The 13,471-nt window shown below is 52.2% G+C and overlaps 1 protein-coding gene across 3 annotated transcripts in view; it reads left to right on the top strand.

Moving 5' to 3' along the window:
• Positions 1-13,471, top strand: part of SGTB (small glutamine rich tetratricopeptide repeat co-chaperone beta) — a 792,782-nt gene that overhangs the window by 100,973 nt on the left and 678,338 nt on the right. The gene's annotated exons all lie outside the window — the stretch shown is intronic.

Raw genomic sequence — 13,471 nt, 5'->3', positions numbered from 1 at the left:
AGCCCCGTACCTCCTCCCAGTATGTCTGGACTTTCGGGCAGTGCCACCACATGTGACCTCTTGTACCGACCTGATCACATCCCCTTGGACATGCGGGGGACACTCCCGTGAACATTTTCGCCAACTTCGCAGGATCCCTGTGCCACCCCTGCAAGATCTTGAAATTGTGTTCCATGTCCGCTGTAAATAAGCTCCCATGGAAAGCTATCTTAAATATCCTTGCCCAGGCATCCTCAGAGATCTCCTCCACCGCCAAATCGTTCCTGAAGGTACGGAACCTCCTCCTCTCCCCCAGGTTGACAGTGTTCAGTATTTTATACATCCCTGATACCGCCCCCTTCCTGGAGGTCGCTCTGTCCACAAGTTTTTCGAAGGGGGTCAACTGTCTTTTCAAGTTCTGTCCCCAGGATTGGTCGCATAAAATTCCCCTTCAAGCGGAGATATTCGAAAATGGAGCGGGTCCCCCACCCCAGGGCTTCTCATATCCTCATAGGGCCGGAATTCCCCCTCCTTGAACATTTGCCCCGCCCATTCCATCCCTGAATCGGACCAGGATTGAGCGTTGCGGAACCCCCTGCTTCCCAGTCTGAGGGGGTGACCCCAGAGCGATGACATCGGTGACGGCCATGACGTTAGGTGCGCCGTCTGGGGACTTTCCCGCCAGATCGACCAGAGGACTCCCAACGTTGACAGCCTGCCATTCACCTGAACCCTGGCCTTTGGGGCCCTATATAGCGCCGCCACCCAACCCATGATGTGTGACCCAAAGCCCATTTTATGGAGGGTGAGTTCCATGAATCTCCACTCCACCCTATCGAATGCCTTTTCTGAGTCAAGCGACAAGACGCACGCGTCTAGGTCCGACACCTGGGCGTAGTGGAACAAGTCTATGGTTTTTCGGATATTGTCAGAGCCCTGTCTCCCCCTAATGAACCCACCTGGTCTCCGTGGACCAGCTTCGGCAGGATCCCCTCCAATCGCCCCCCGATCACCTTAGCAAAGAAATTGGGCGGTAGGAGGAGCACTCCGAGGGATCTCTGCCGTCCTTGGGGAGCACCACTATAATCGCCTCCATCATGGAGTCCGGGAGGGGTCCCCCTTCCAGCACTGCATTGAATGCCCTAACCAAGTAGGGGGATAGGGTTGAGCAGAACCTCTTATAAAAATAGACCGAGTTGCCGTCCTTGCCGGGGGAAGTACCCCCTTTCATCCCTCTGATCACGCGCTCCACCTCCTCCTCTGTCACCGGGGCCTCCAACCCCTCCGCCGTCTCCCTTGATAGGGCCGGGATCTGTATTGAGTTCAGGAGCCCCTCAATCTCTGCCTCCCTCCCGTTGAATTCGGACGAGTATAATTTCTCATAGTATTGGCGGAAGGGCTCCCCAATGTGGGATGTGTCGTAACCTATCTCCCCCCCCCCTCGCTCCTTACTGCTTTCACCAGTCTGCTTCTCTGTACCTCCCTCAACTTCCAAGCTAAAATCCTGTCCGCCCTGTCCCCTTTTTCGTAATACTTTTGTTTGACCAATTGAAGGCTTCTCTCTGTCTGGTGGAGAAGGAGGTCCCTCGGCTGGAGTCTACAGTCCTCCAGGGCGGCCACCTGGCCTCGATCCAAGGGGACCGTGGGGAGTCCCCCCCCGGTTGGAGTTGGGCTATTTTCTCCCTCAGTAGTCTTTCCTGGGCCTCGCTCTCCCTCTTTTTCTGGGCTCCCATTTTGATCAGGACTCCTCGTAGGGTAGCCTTAAAGGCATCCCATAGGGTATGCACACCTACCTCCCTATTATCGTTAAGGTTGAAGAAATCCGTGATGGCCTCAAGAACTTCCTGAGCTAGTACCTCATCCTTTAACAGGGAGTCGTTGCACTTCCACCTACCCCTGCGTTCGCTTAATCCTCCCCTTGCAATCGTGATTCGGACCAGGTCGTGGTCGGACCAGGGAATGGGGTCAACCCTATGGCCTGAGGTCAATGGGTGCAGGATCTCGTCCACCAAGATATAATCTATCCTGGAAAACGACGCATGAATGGCTGAGTAATATGTGAAGGGGGGGTGTTCGTTCTGGGGATCGGGATCATGTCCATCAGTCCCAAGTGTAGATTAACCCCTTGGAAGTTACGCGCCATGGTCTCGTCTGACGCCCTGGAGGGCTGCGGGCCTGTGCGTTTTCTGTCCCGGGTTGGGTCCAGGACCATGTTGAAGTCCCCCCCCCCCACCACCACCGAACCATGAACAAAGTGCTTGAGTTTGTCCCCTACCTCTTCCCAAAATAGGGTTTGACCTTCATTTGGGGCATAGATTACAGCAAGGGTGAGCGGGGCCCCCTGAAGGGACCCCCGCAACATCAGGTAGCGGCCCTCTGGGTCTTTCAGCATGGCCTCATTCTCGAAGCCTGTATTCCTCGATACTAAGATGGCAACCCCTCTCTTTTTGCCTTTATGGGAAGCACTGAAGACCTCCCTTATTCCTCCTCCCCGCATTTTGGGCTCGTTACCCCGCGGCCAATGAGTCTCTTGCACAAAGAGAAAGTCGAGGTTGGCCCTTCTAAATTCCCTGCAGACCAGGGATCTCTTCGTGGGGGTGTTTAAGCACCGTACATTTAGGGAGCCCACACCCAGGGGGGGCAGACTGTTAGCCATAATCTAAGATTTCCTCTCTCCCAGTCAACGTTCTCAACATGCTCTTCCTGGCGTGCTCCCTTGTTTCGACTTTTCGTTCCCCGACTGTCCCTCCCCTTCCCTCCGGGTGGGCCAAGAACAAGACCCCAACTGCCCCCTTCCCCAAACCGTAACTGAACTACCCTAACTTTGTGTCCCCCCTCCCCCGGCGTCCGGCCAAATAGTTCTGCCATCCCTGGCTACTGGCCGAACCACCAGCCTACCCACTGCAGCTGGGCATTCTGTGGAAAGCGTGTTTCTGTGAGCCCCCCTCCCTCCATGCCGTGCCGTCCCCCTCATGGGTCCCCCATACTTGCTGTTCGTAGGGACGCTATTAATGGTGAATCCGCTGGCTTTTCTGTGTATCCCACATGACTCGGTGGGTTTCCCCAGGTCTCCATCCTCGGGATCGTTCCGCTCCCCCTCCTTGACTGCAGATGGGGTATTCATTTTCCTGTATTTCCTTGCACCAGTTTTTCGTCTCCTGTCTTTCGACGTGCCCGGGCTACCCGGGGTATCCCTCCCCGGCCCCGACGGGGCCCTCCTGGGATTCAAGTCCACAACGTAGTCCTGGATGGCTCCTCGTATGTCGTCTTCCGTGGTCAGAGTTGACCGCTGGCCCATGTACTCAAAGAGAAGGGATAGCCCCAACGGTAGCGGACCCCCTTTTCTTTCAGCAGGAGTGTTAATGGGTGACACATCCTGCGTTTGACAGGGGTGTAGGCGGAGAGATCTTGATAGATTGAAATCTGGGTGTTGTTGTAGGTGATCTCCCGAGCCTTCCTGGCTTCCTCCAACACCTTTGTTTTTTCGGAGTAGTAGTGGAACCGGACCAAGATAGACCGGGGGGCCCCCGCTCTACCCCCAGCCCTGTGCACTTTATCGAACGTGGGTTCTGTAGTCATTTCTTCAGCAAAGAGGAGGGTGATGATGTCTCTCACAGTGCGGGTAATGTCTCTCTCCATTTCCCCTTCCTGTTCCGGTACCCCAAAAATTCTGAGATTGTTCCTCCTTTCCCTATTTTCAAAGTCGTCCATCTGCCTGGACCTTTCCTCCTCCCTTTTCTCCAGGCCCACTATCCTCAGTCCCAGATCCATCTCTAGGGACGTCGATGATGTCTGGTTGGTCTCAACCTGCAACAGTCTGTCTTCGACCTTGTCCACTCTTTGATCTATTTTTTCAAATTTCTGGGCAATGTCAGATCGCATGTCCCTGATCTCCTGTAATATGGAGGCGAAGCCTCTTTCCATGGCAGACGTGGGGGGTCCTGGGGTCTCCGACTGTGCAAGTCCCTTGGGGGGGCTTGGGCTTCTCTTGCTGGACGCCATCTCCTGAAAGCGGAATTCCTGTAGGGTTAGCCGCCAGTCCATCGGGCTCCCCCCTGGGTTAGCCAGTGGTTTCCCTCCTGAGGCCCTCAGATCGGGGACGTGATGACGGGTGGGGAGGGGGTCCCCGGACGAGGCGCGCCCCTCCCTTACCGCCGTGTGCTGCTGCGGGGGGTTTTCACCGGGCGGGCACACGCCCCACCGTCTCCAGGCGGGGGCCACACACCCCGGCCGAAGGGGCGGAGTCCGCTTAGGTTGCCGCTGGTCTTTATTGGCCACAGGATATGTGGCCTCCACCCCTCAATTCACCTCACCTTCGTCCCCAAGGGTGGGGGGGGAACAATGTCGTACCCGGGCGGGCACACGCCCCGCCAAGGTCTGGCGGGGGCCTCGCTCCCGGGGACCGTTCGTAGCTGCTGGGACTCTCCTCGTGGGGGCGGCGGGGCCCCGGGCTCAATCCGGGGGGGGGGGGGGCACCACACTTGCCTGTCCCAGATGGATCTTCCCGCCCCTGGCCTTCCTTCTTCACGGCTTCGGGCGAGGGCCATCTCGCCCGCCCAGTAGAACTTCGCCTGGCCCGGGCTCTTTCCCTTGTGGCGTGGGGCCAACTGTCTTGCTGGGGGCGTCCCCCCCCGGTGCTCTGAAGTTCCCGCACCTCTCCAGAGGGATCACCAGCGCGGGTCCTCCCAGCACTGGTTTCTTCCCGTCGACAGGGGTGGAGGGGGGGCCCGGGTCCACGGCACGGATCGGGCCAGTCCCTGCGATCCGCCCCGGCCCCCGGTCGCAGGACCAAGTGCTCGATCGGGTCGAGGGATCGGTCGAGGAAGGCGGGAGAGGAGGGAGCCCTCTCTGTGTGCGCGCGGCTTTCCTGGGGCTCTTCTTCGCTTCCTCAGTGCCAAGGCCACCGAGGCTTGGTGCGGCCTCGTCCCCGCCTGGCACTGCAGGTCTCGTTCTCGCGTTTCCCGGGGGCCATGAGCATCGCTCCTTCACTCGTTGGGTGCCCGGAAGGTTCCTCGCGCCCCTCCGTCTTGCTTGGTCCGCCTGGGGGTCTTCGGGGGGGCTCAATCCCCTAATACAGCCCTGCTACGGCGGGAGCAGCACAATCAGGCAGCCATTGCCTGCGCGCCCCCTGGTGGCCTCCCAGTTGCAGAATTTTAGGTGTTTTTTTTTTCTCCTAAAAACAGTGACATTTTGCCCAAAAGGCGAAGCAGTATCACACAGAATTGGTGTTTGAACCGGCATGTTCCTTGTGAAATATGGGATTTGACTATCTGATTTGTATAATGGTGACTATTGAAAATATGAAGTTGTATTCCATAACTCCTTTTGTGAAAAATTAGGCTTGTGGGACAATAGGAGTCATAAAATGCATACACCCAAGGGGAGGTCACCTCCTTCAATCCAATCAGCTCGGAGCGAGGTGGCGACATTAATAGCCTGGCCAGTCCTACTCGAGGGGTATGTCCAGATTACTTCCGCCCACATTGTAAAATTCTCTGTCATACTGCCGATATAAAAGCAAGGGAGGAAGGCATAAGGGAGATTCAACATTTAAAATTCACCCTGCAAGATTCCAAGAACCAGGTCCAGAGGTAGCTGATCCAGATGCTGCCAGAACCACCTATCCAGAACCTCTTATCCAGAATCTCCTATCCAGAACCAGATTCATCCCAATAATTCAGGGAGAAAGGAGGCAAGGCTTCTCATCCCTTTGGGAAAATCCAGCAACTAGACCCCCTGCCCAGCTCATGTATCCCGCTGTCCACAGTGACCAAACCCGTTGCCCAGCTGTTCCCATAAAGAAGAGCCCTACTGCTGCCCAGTGACCAGATTCTTGCTTCGCTGTCCAGAGACCCGGTTAGCTGTCCAAATGACCCAACTCAAGTGCATTTTGTAAGCATCACCCTCCCCAGTACCAAAAACTGCATACCCCGCTCTGTTACCTTGCTTTCTGTCCAAATACTATAAAAATCCCATAAGAACCTTAGTAGTTTCCCAAATTATCAGCATCTTCTGTTTATCCTGTCCTTGGAAGAATCTGTGCTAGTCTATAACTCTAGCATAATTCTTTTCAAATCATTTCAGTCTATGTAAGTCCTTAGTACCATTTTTGAAATAATTCCCTATAAGGATGAAGTCAGCGAGAATTGGTTAAATAGCAAATTAACCTCCTTGCATGCAGTGTCTTTCTTTAATAATCTAGCCACTAAAATACAGTCTCAGTAGAATTAATCATTTTGTTAACAAAACCGATTTTTGCCTGTGTGATTGCCCATACTGCCACCCCATAAAGAGTCATCCCTTCACTTCAGTGTCCTATCTGTTATGTGCCTTTGTATCCCATCATAAAAAACGATTTCCGTTTTGACCGTTTTAGCTATTTTCTTAGCTGTTTGCTTGTTTGAAGTCTGTGTAGAAAAAGAAATTGCAATTTTGACACGTGTGATTTTTGCTGCATTGTTTTCCTTCAAAAAGTCGATTTTCTCACCTGTATTCATGTTGCTTTAGTACCTTGCCCAGTAGCTTGTAAGCTTTCTTGCCTCTTTAGTACAGCTGCACAAATTCCTGTCCTATCCATCCTACCGCACATGTAAACTGACTTCTAATTATCCAGTGAACTCGAAGTGTGCCATTTTTTCTCCTTTTTCAAGGTTTCATTTATGTTTTGGCCTCCCATTCTGGGGTGGCAGGTCAAATTTAAAATCCTATCTTTCCCTCTTATTTGTGACTCCTTGCTACTCCTTTTCACCCACACAGAATTAAGTCAGCAGCGGTGTGGGGGAGTGTTGCAGGGGGAGTACCTAACGCAAGTGCTATCTATGAGAGTGTCAAAAAGTGATCTTGCTTCCATTCATATTTACATTGATGTATCCGATGTCAGAAAGTTAAATTAATTGTATTATGACATTTTGCTTTACATTATCACCACACTGGTGATTGCTGCCCTAAAATTGATTTGTTTGATTTTGCATTTGAATTTAAAAAAGAAATAAATATTTCCTTTTACACACCGGCCTGGTTCATGGTCCATTGCGACGTAAGGTGTTTGTAAGGGGGTGTGAGACGGGTTGGGTGCCTTCTCAAAGCAGAATCTGAAAAAAATAAAGTGAAAGCGTTTCTATTGTGCGCCACATCCCTGGCCAGTGGAAAGAGTCCTGGTATTGAGTGTGCCGTTTCGTAAATCTGTTACAAGTCCTCCAAACATCTCGAAGAAAGCAGGAACATAACTAAAAGATATGTTCATATCTCTCAGCTCATATGCTTTTGGTGGGAGTCACCCATCTTAGAATCAGCTGACTAAAAATTGGTGTTTTCACCTGCCCTGGAGGCACAAAAGGTTGAGAGCTATATATGTTGCATAAAGGGAAAGTAATATCAACAATATACTTGAGAATGTGAGGGTTGCAGAGAGGTTGGTATTGGCTTTAGCTTTTATAGAATTTGGGCTTGCTGCTTTGTGGGCTTGGGCCGCTGCACTATGGGCCAAAAAATTGTACTTTCCACCAGGCCAAAATTTGACAATCCTACCTTGATATCCCAATTTTTTCAACCCGTTAAAATTTTACATTTTTTTACTTTCCTGTATGAAAACTGATTTTCCTTCAATGCAAATCAGTGGGAAAAGAAACCTCGCTCTTTCTGGTGCTAATTCTCCAACTGTCTCCAAATATTGGACCGTATGGTTCTGAAAACAGATTTTCCTTCAACGCAAATCAGTGGAAAAAGAAACCTTGCTCTTTCTGGTGCTAATTCTTCAACTGTCTCCAAATATTGGACGGTATGTTGCTGTGCTCAGCAACAGGTAGAGCAAAATCTCGACCAACAAGATTCCATGTAATGCATGCACAGTAAAATGATAGATATGCTTAATACCGTGCACATGCTCATGATCAAAGTTATTTCCCGAATATCGTTAGATTGGCCTTCTACTTTCAGCAGTTACGTTCGGGCCATTTCACACCTCGTATAGGATTGAGAAGCAGTGTTTCCGAGCAACGCATAGACACTGGGCATTTTACCCTCCCAAGTGTGAGCAGAATCACACCCAGATGGACTACTTGATCTACTGGCATTTGACAAGACCGCATGAATAGACAACCAATACTATTCAGAGGATTTGCCCGCATCCACAAAGTAGCTTGGTGGCCCGAATCTCCTACATCCAGAACAGGGAAACAGCTAACGAGCCCTTCACTGCAGCAAAACTTTGCACACGAGACCAACAGGACACTTTCCCCACTACCAGCTCCACTGTCCTGATGAAGGCCAACCACATACAAGCTTCATTAAATGGCTTCATCAATTTGGCTTAAACAAAGTAGTGTCGACTACCCTCCCAACATACCAGTGTTCATCACTAACACTGATATTTGTTCACCAGAATCTTGTATTGTGTTTACATGTTACTTGAGTTACGCAGATTGTAGAAAGGAAGAAACATGTTCTATGTCCACTAAATCCAGTCAATCTGACTGGACTGTACTTTCTATATGTTTATGTACAAATTTGTAAATTAACTAGTGTTCCTGGTTGTTTATCTTTATTATGATAAACAAATGTATATATTAAAAACTGTGGGGCCAAAATTCTACTGACCCTCACCAATTTGAAATACTGGTTTTCTCTACTGGTAGGGGTATAATCATGAAAGTGTGTGTTTTCTCCCTCACCCTGATTATTGTGTGATTATATAAGTGTATACTGTGGGAAAATCACGTGATCGCGGGAGCGAGGTCTCGTGAGATCTCGTTCCGACGTGATCTCGCGGACCCACGCCCCGCGAAAAGAACGTTGCCGCCAGTGGCAGGCAGGTAGAGCGCCAGACAGCCGGCCTGACAAACGCTGCTCCTGATAGTGAGCCTACACACCTGGGGCCCTGACAGCTTGCACACCAAACTTCCAGGACATAAGTCCAATGCCACAGGAGGCCTCATGGGGGCCCTGGAAATCTACAGCGTGCAGTACCACTGCACACCCTGCCTCCAGTGAAGTAACTGGGAGGCCCAGCCTGACATTGTGAGTACCTGCTCCTGGCCAGTATATGGACCAATGAGCTCACCTGTTCTGTTATATATAATAAAGCCAGTTAGAACTGTCCAAGCGTCCTGTTGTCCTTGGAGGCCACAACATAACTGGCAACGAGGATATCAGAGTACCCACGGACCCATCATGCAAGGTGCCACACCGCCCCCTGCGTTCCTCCCCTCACCGGGGACCCCGGCAATCCCGTGGATGCAATGGGAGCCTCTGTTCTCCACGTATCTGGAGGCCGTAGGCAGCACAGGATATGCCCCCGCGAGGAAGAAGGCTATGCTGCTGAACGCAATGGGCGTCGAGGGACAGCGTATTTTTGCTAGTTTAACGGCTAGACCAGTGGACGACAACGTCTACAAAGAGGCAACCCGTCGCGTCGTAAAGCGGTTCACAAATAAAGAGAACGTGGTGCTACGCAGGCTGAGATTCTACACCCGTAAGCAAGAGGGGAGCGAACCCGTGGACGACTACATCACCAGGATGAGGGAGCTGGCATCCTTATGCGCCTTCGGCGATAACGCGGAACAAGTCATCTGCGACATGCTGGTCGTTCACACAAATTCCAGGAAAGTGCAGGACAAGTTCATACAAGAAAAAGAAGTGACCCTCGACAAGGCTATCCAAATCGCCATGGCCGAGGAAGAAACCTCCAGCAGGCGCAAAGAGGCGGGAAGTCATCTACCTCTACCCGAGCTTACGGCACTACAATGGAGAGGGTGCAGAGACAAGCAGTCCCGTGACAGCCCCAGAGACAAAGGCCCCAGGCAGAGGAATGTGCCGAAATGCTACAGATGTGCCAGCACCAAACACATGGCGAACGAACGTGACTGCCCCGCCAGAAACAAGGAATGAGTGCGGATGCATTGGTCACGTGGCCCCGGCTTGCACGTGGCGGGAAAAAAACATTTCCCGCGTCGATGGCGACCGCGCCTCAAGCGACGAGGACGAGCTACAGGACAGACCGATGGTCATCATGGTCAACGCACTCCATGCCAGGAGAGAGAGATGCCCCACTGCACCATTAAAGTGGACGGCATGGAAACACGTGTCATGGCAGACTCAGGGTCAGACCTCACTATCCTTCCCATCGACACGTACAAGGAGATGATGGGACAAGCAAAAGTAGAGATTAGAACAACCAGGCAAAAGCCAACGGTCTTTGGAGGTGCAACTGTCGACCTTCTGGGTTACATCAGACCCCAAATTGTATTCAAAGGGAGATCTACCACCACCAAGGTGTACTTCTCACCCAAAGGTCCAGCTGTGCTCGGGTGGGACGATCAACACAGACTCAGCATTAAACTAGACCCCAGCACTCCAGAAAAGGTACTCATGGTCTCCTCAGGAGCAGCGCTAAATTTCAAGGAGGTTTTCCCAAGCCCGGTTTCCGAGAAACCAGGGAAAGTGAGTGACTTTGTTCACAAGATTCATTTGAAACCCAATGCCGTGCCTGTGAAACACAAAGTTAGACCAGTGCCTGCCATAGCGAGGCCTGCGTTAGTTGCCCATCTCCGGAAGATGGTCAAAGAAGGGACCATTGAGACAGTGGTATCCTCAGTGGTTCTAGTCAAAAAGAAATCCAGCAATGACCTCAGAATATGCATCGACCTGAGAAGTCTGAATCTAGAGGTTGTCACTGATAGCTTTCCGCTCCCCAGCATCAGCGAAATTGTCCTAATGATGAAAGGGGCGGCAATCTTTTCGAAGCTGGACATGCGTGACGCCTGGCACCTTTCAATACACCCGCATGCCGTTTGGGCTGTCCTCAGCAGCGTCCGCGTTTCAGAGAATGATGAATTCCCTACTCAAAGGACTCACAAACGTCTCATTCTTTCAGGACGACATCCTTGTGTATGCCAAGGACAACGAGACCCATGACAAAGCACTCGGGGCAGTCCTGAGCAAGCTTCAGGAGGCAGGTGTTCATTTTCGCCACGAGAAATGTCTTTCCAGTGAGCAAGGTAGAATACCTTGGGTACTGCATCTCAAGCACAGGGGTGAGCCCCAAGAAGAACCTTATGGAGGCCATAGCAGACACCTTGGCCCCGATGTCCAGAGATGAACTCCGCTCGTTCCTGGGCCTAGCGGAGTACTACGCAAAATTTGTCCCAAGGTTCTCCGAAACCACGTCCCCCATGAGGGAACTTCTGAAGAAAGGGGCGACCTACTCCTAGGGGCCAGTGCAAGACAAAGCCTTCACTGAAATCAAAAGTAGGATTCTGCACGCACCATGCCTAAAACCCTTCAACCCTGAATGGGACACATGCATCACTATGGATGCCAGCACGTACAGACTGGGGGCTAACCTGACCCAGAAGAATGGCGACACTGAAAATATCGTGACATTCGCATCTAAAGCACTATCGTCAGCAGAGAAGAATTACTCCACCTTAGAGAAAGAAATGTTGGCTTGTGCCTGGGCTGTCGACTACTTCAGATCGTACGTTTGGGGCACGAAATTTAGATTGGTCACAGACCACAAACCCCTCATCCACATGTTGAGCCCAGGCGGCACCAAGACTGCCACCCCGAGAGTACATGTAAGAGAGAGCCAACATTGCCGGCTGGAAAATGGAAAAACGCACAAGCGGACTGCATGTCCAGGCTCCTGAACCAAAGCGCCCCAGGAACCACATTCTTAGAAGACGAATGTATCGTAGCCTCTATAGGTGACTTGAGGAACGGCGAGTACATGGACCTGAGTGAGCGCCACTGGCAGGAGGAGTTCGAGCAGGACGATGCCCTAGGGCGTGTAGCAGCCTGGGTCCGCAAAGGGTGGCCTGATGAAAGAGCGATTCTCGAAGGCCTACATCCTTACTGGAAGGTGAACGACAAAATCACTGCCATGAACGGTCTCATTCTGAGAGGCGACCAAGTAATCCCGCCCAGCGGAATTCGCAAAGTAATACTGTGCAGAGCGCACTCGGGCCATTTGGGGTGCAACATGACCAGGCGCAGGATACGCGACGCCTAATGGTGGCCAGGCATGGATCAGGACATACGACAAATGGTTGAAAGGTGTCATGAGTGCACCAACAGCGACAAGCGCCTGTCTGTGAGACAAGCCCCCCATGCTGCCCACCGAAATCCCCAAAGGAGTGTGGCGCAAACTAGGGTTGGCCTTTATCGGGCGGCTGGACAGCATGCCCCCAGAACATAAATATGGGATAGTCACGGTCGACTACTTCTCAAAATGGGTCGAAGTTGACTTCACTTCGGACATCACCACAAACACAGTCATTGAAGCACTCACCGCCATATTCCAGCGCGAAGGCCTCCCGGAGGAAATTGTAACGGACAATGGTGTCCAGTTAGTCTCTCGAGAAATGGAGAAATTCCTCAAACTCAACAATATTCAACAGTGAAGAGCAAGTCTCTACCACCCACAGGCCAATGGCCTGGTCGAGCGGGCGAACCGCTTCATCAAAGGGGCGCTGCAACTAGCGCATGCCTCGAGCCTAAACCCGTACAAGACTGTCAAGGAGGCCGTCGCAGCCCACCGCATCACTCCCAACGCCATCACCGGCGTGTCGCCATTCCATCTGCTAAGGGGGAGAAGGGCAGCATCCACACTCGTACCACCGTGGCTCCATCAAGTGAGGGCTGACGAAGATGTGGACATGGAAGACGTAGTCTTTCACATGCAGCGGAACAAAGAAGCCATGAAGGCTCGAGGGGACACGCGTCGGTCCGCTCGCCACAAAGCGGTCAACAGAGGTGACCTGGTTAAGATACGCCTCCCCCACAAAGACACCTCAACCGGCTCCAGATACAGCAGTCCCATAGAAGTCGTTGCCAAAGGATCAAACCACATCTGCACCAGCGACGGAAGGAAATGGAATCTAGAAAGGGTGGCCATGTACCGCAGGAAAGAAGCTATTGAACAGCCACACCTGGGAAACCGGAGAAGATCAAGGCCAGCAAGAGCCATCCGAAAACCCTCGCCACTCAGGAAGAGATACCTCGGAGATACCCTACGGCGGCGAGCTCTCGTACACCAACTCCCCAACCCCACTCAGGGAGTTACACCGCAGGGCAAGACAAGGAGAACCTGAATCACCCGCATCTCCCCAAGAGTACTCCCGCAACCCTGCCCCGCTTCTAGATCAGGGCAGACCACAGAGAGAGAAAAGGAAACCCAGAAAGTTTGCAAACTTCGTCATGGAATGACCATCCATCCTTTTCCTAGCAAAGGAGGTGTGTGGGGACATCACGTGATCGTGGGTGCGAGGTCTTGCGAGATCTCGTTCCGACGTGATCTCGCTGACCCGCACCCCGCAAAAAGAACGTTGCCGCCAGTGGCAAGCGGGCAGAGCGCCAGACAGCCGGCCTGACGAGCGCTGCTCCTGATAGTGAGCCTACGCACCTGGGGCCCTGACAGCTTGCATACCAAACTTCCAGGGCATAAATCCAATGCCACAGGAGGCCTCATGGGGGCCCTGGAAGTCTACAGCGTGCA

The sequence above is a fragment of the Ambystoma mexicanum genome, chromosome 6p (assembly GCF_040938575.1).
Source record: "Ambystoma mexicanum isolate Mex_15411 chromosome 6p, UKY_AmexF1_1, whole genome shotgun sequence".
Taxonomy (NCBI): Eukaryota; Metazoa; Chordata; class Amphibia; order Caudata; family Ambystomatidae; genus Ambystoma; species Ambystoma mexicanum.
This window is presented reverse-complemented; position numbering and strand designations above follow the sequence as displayed.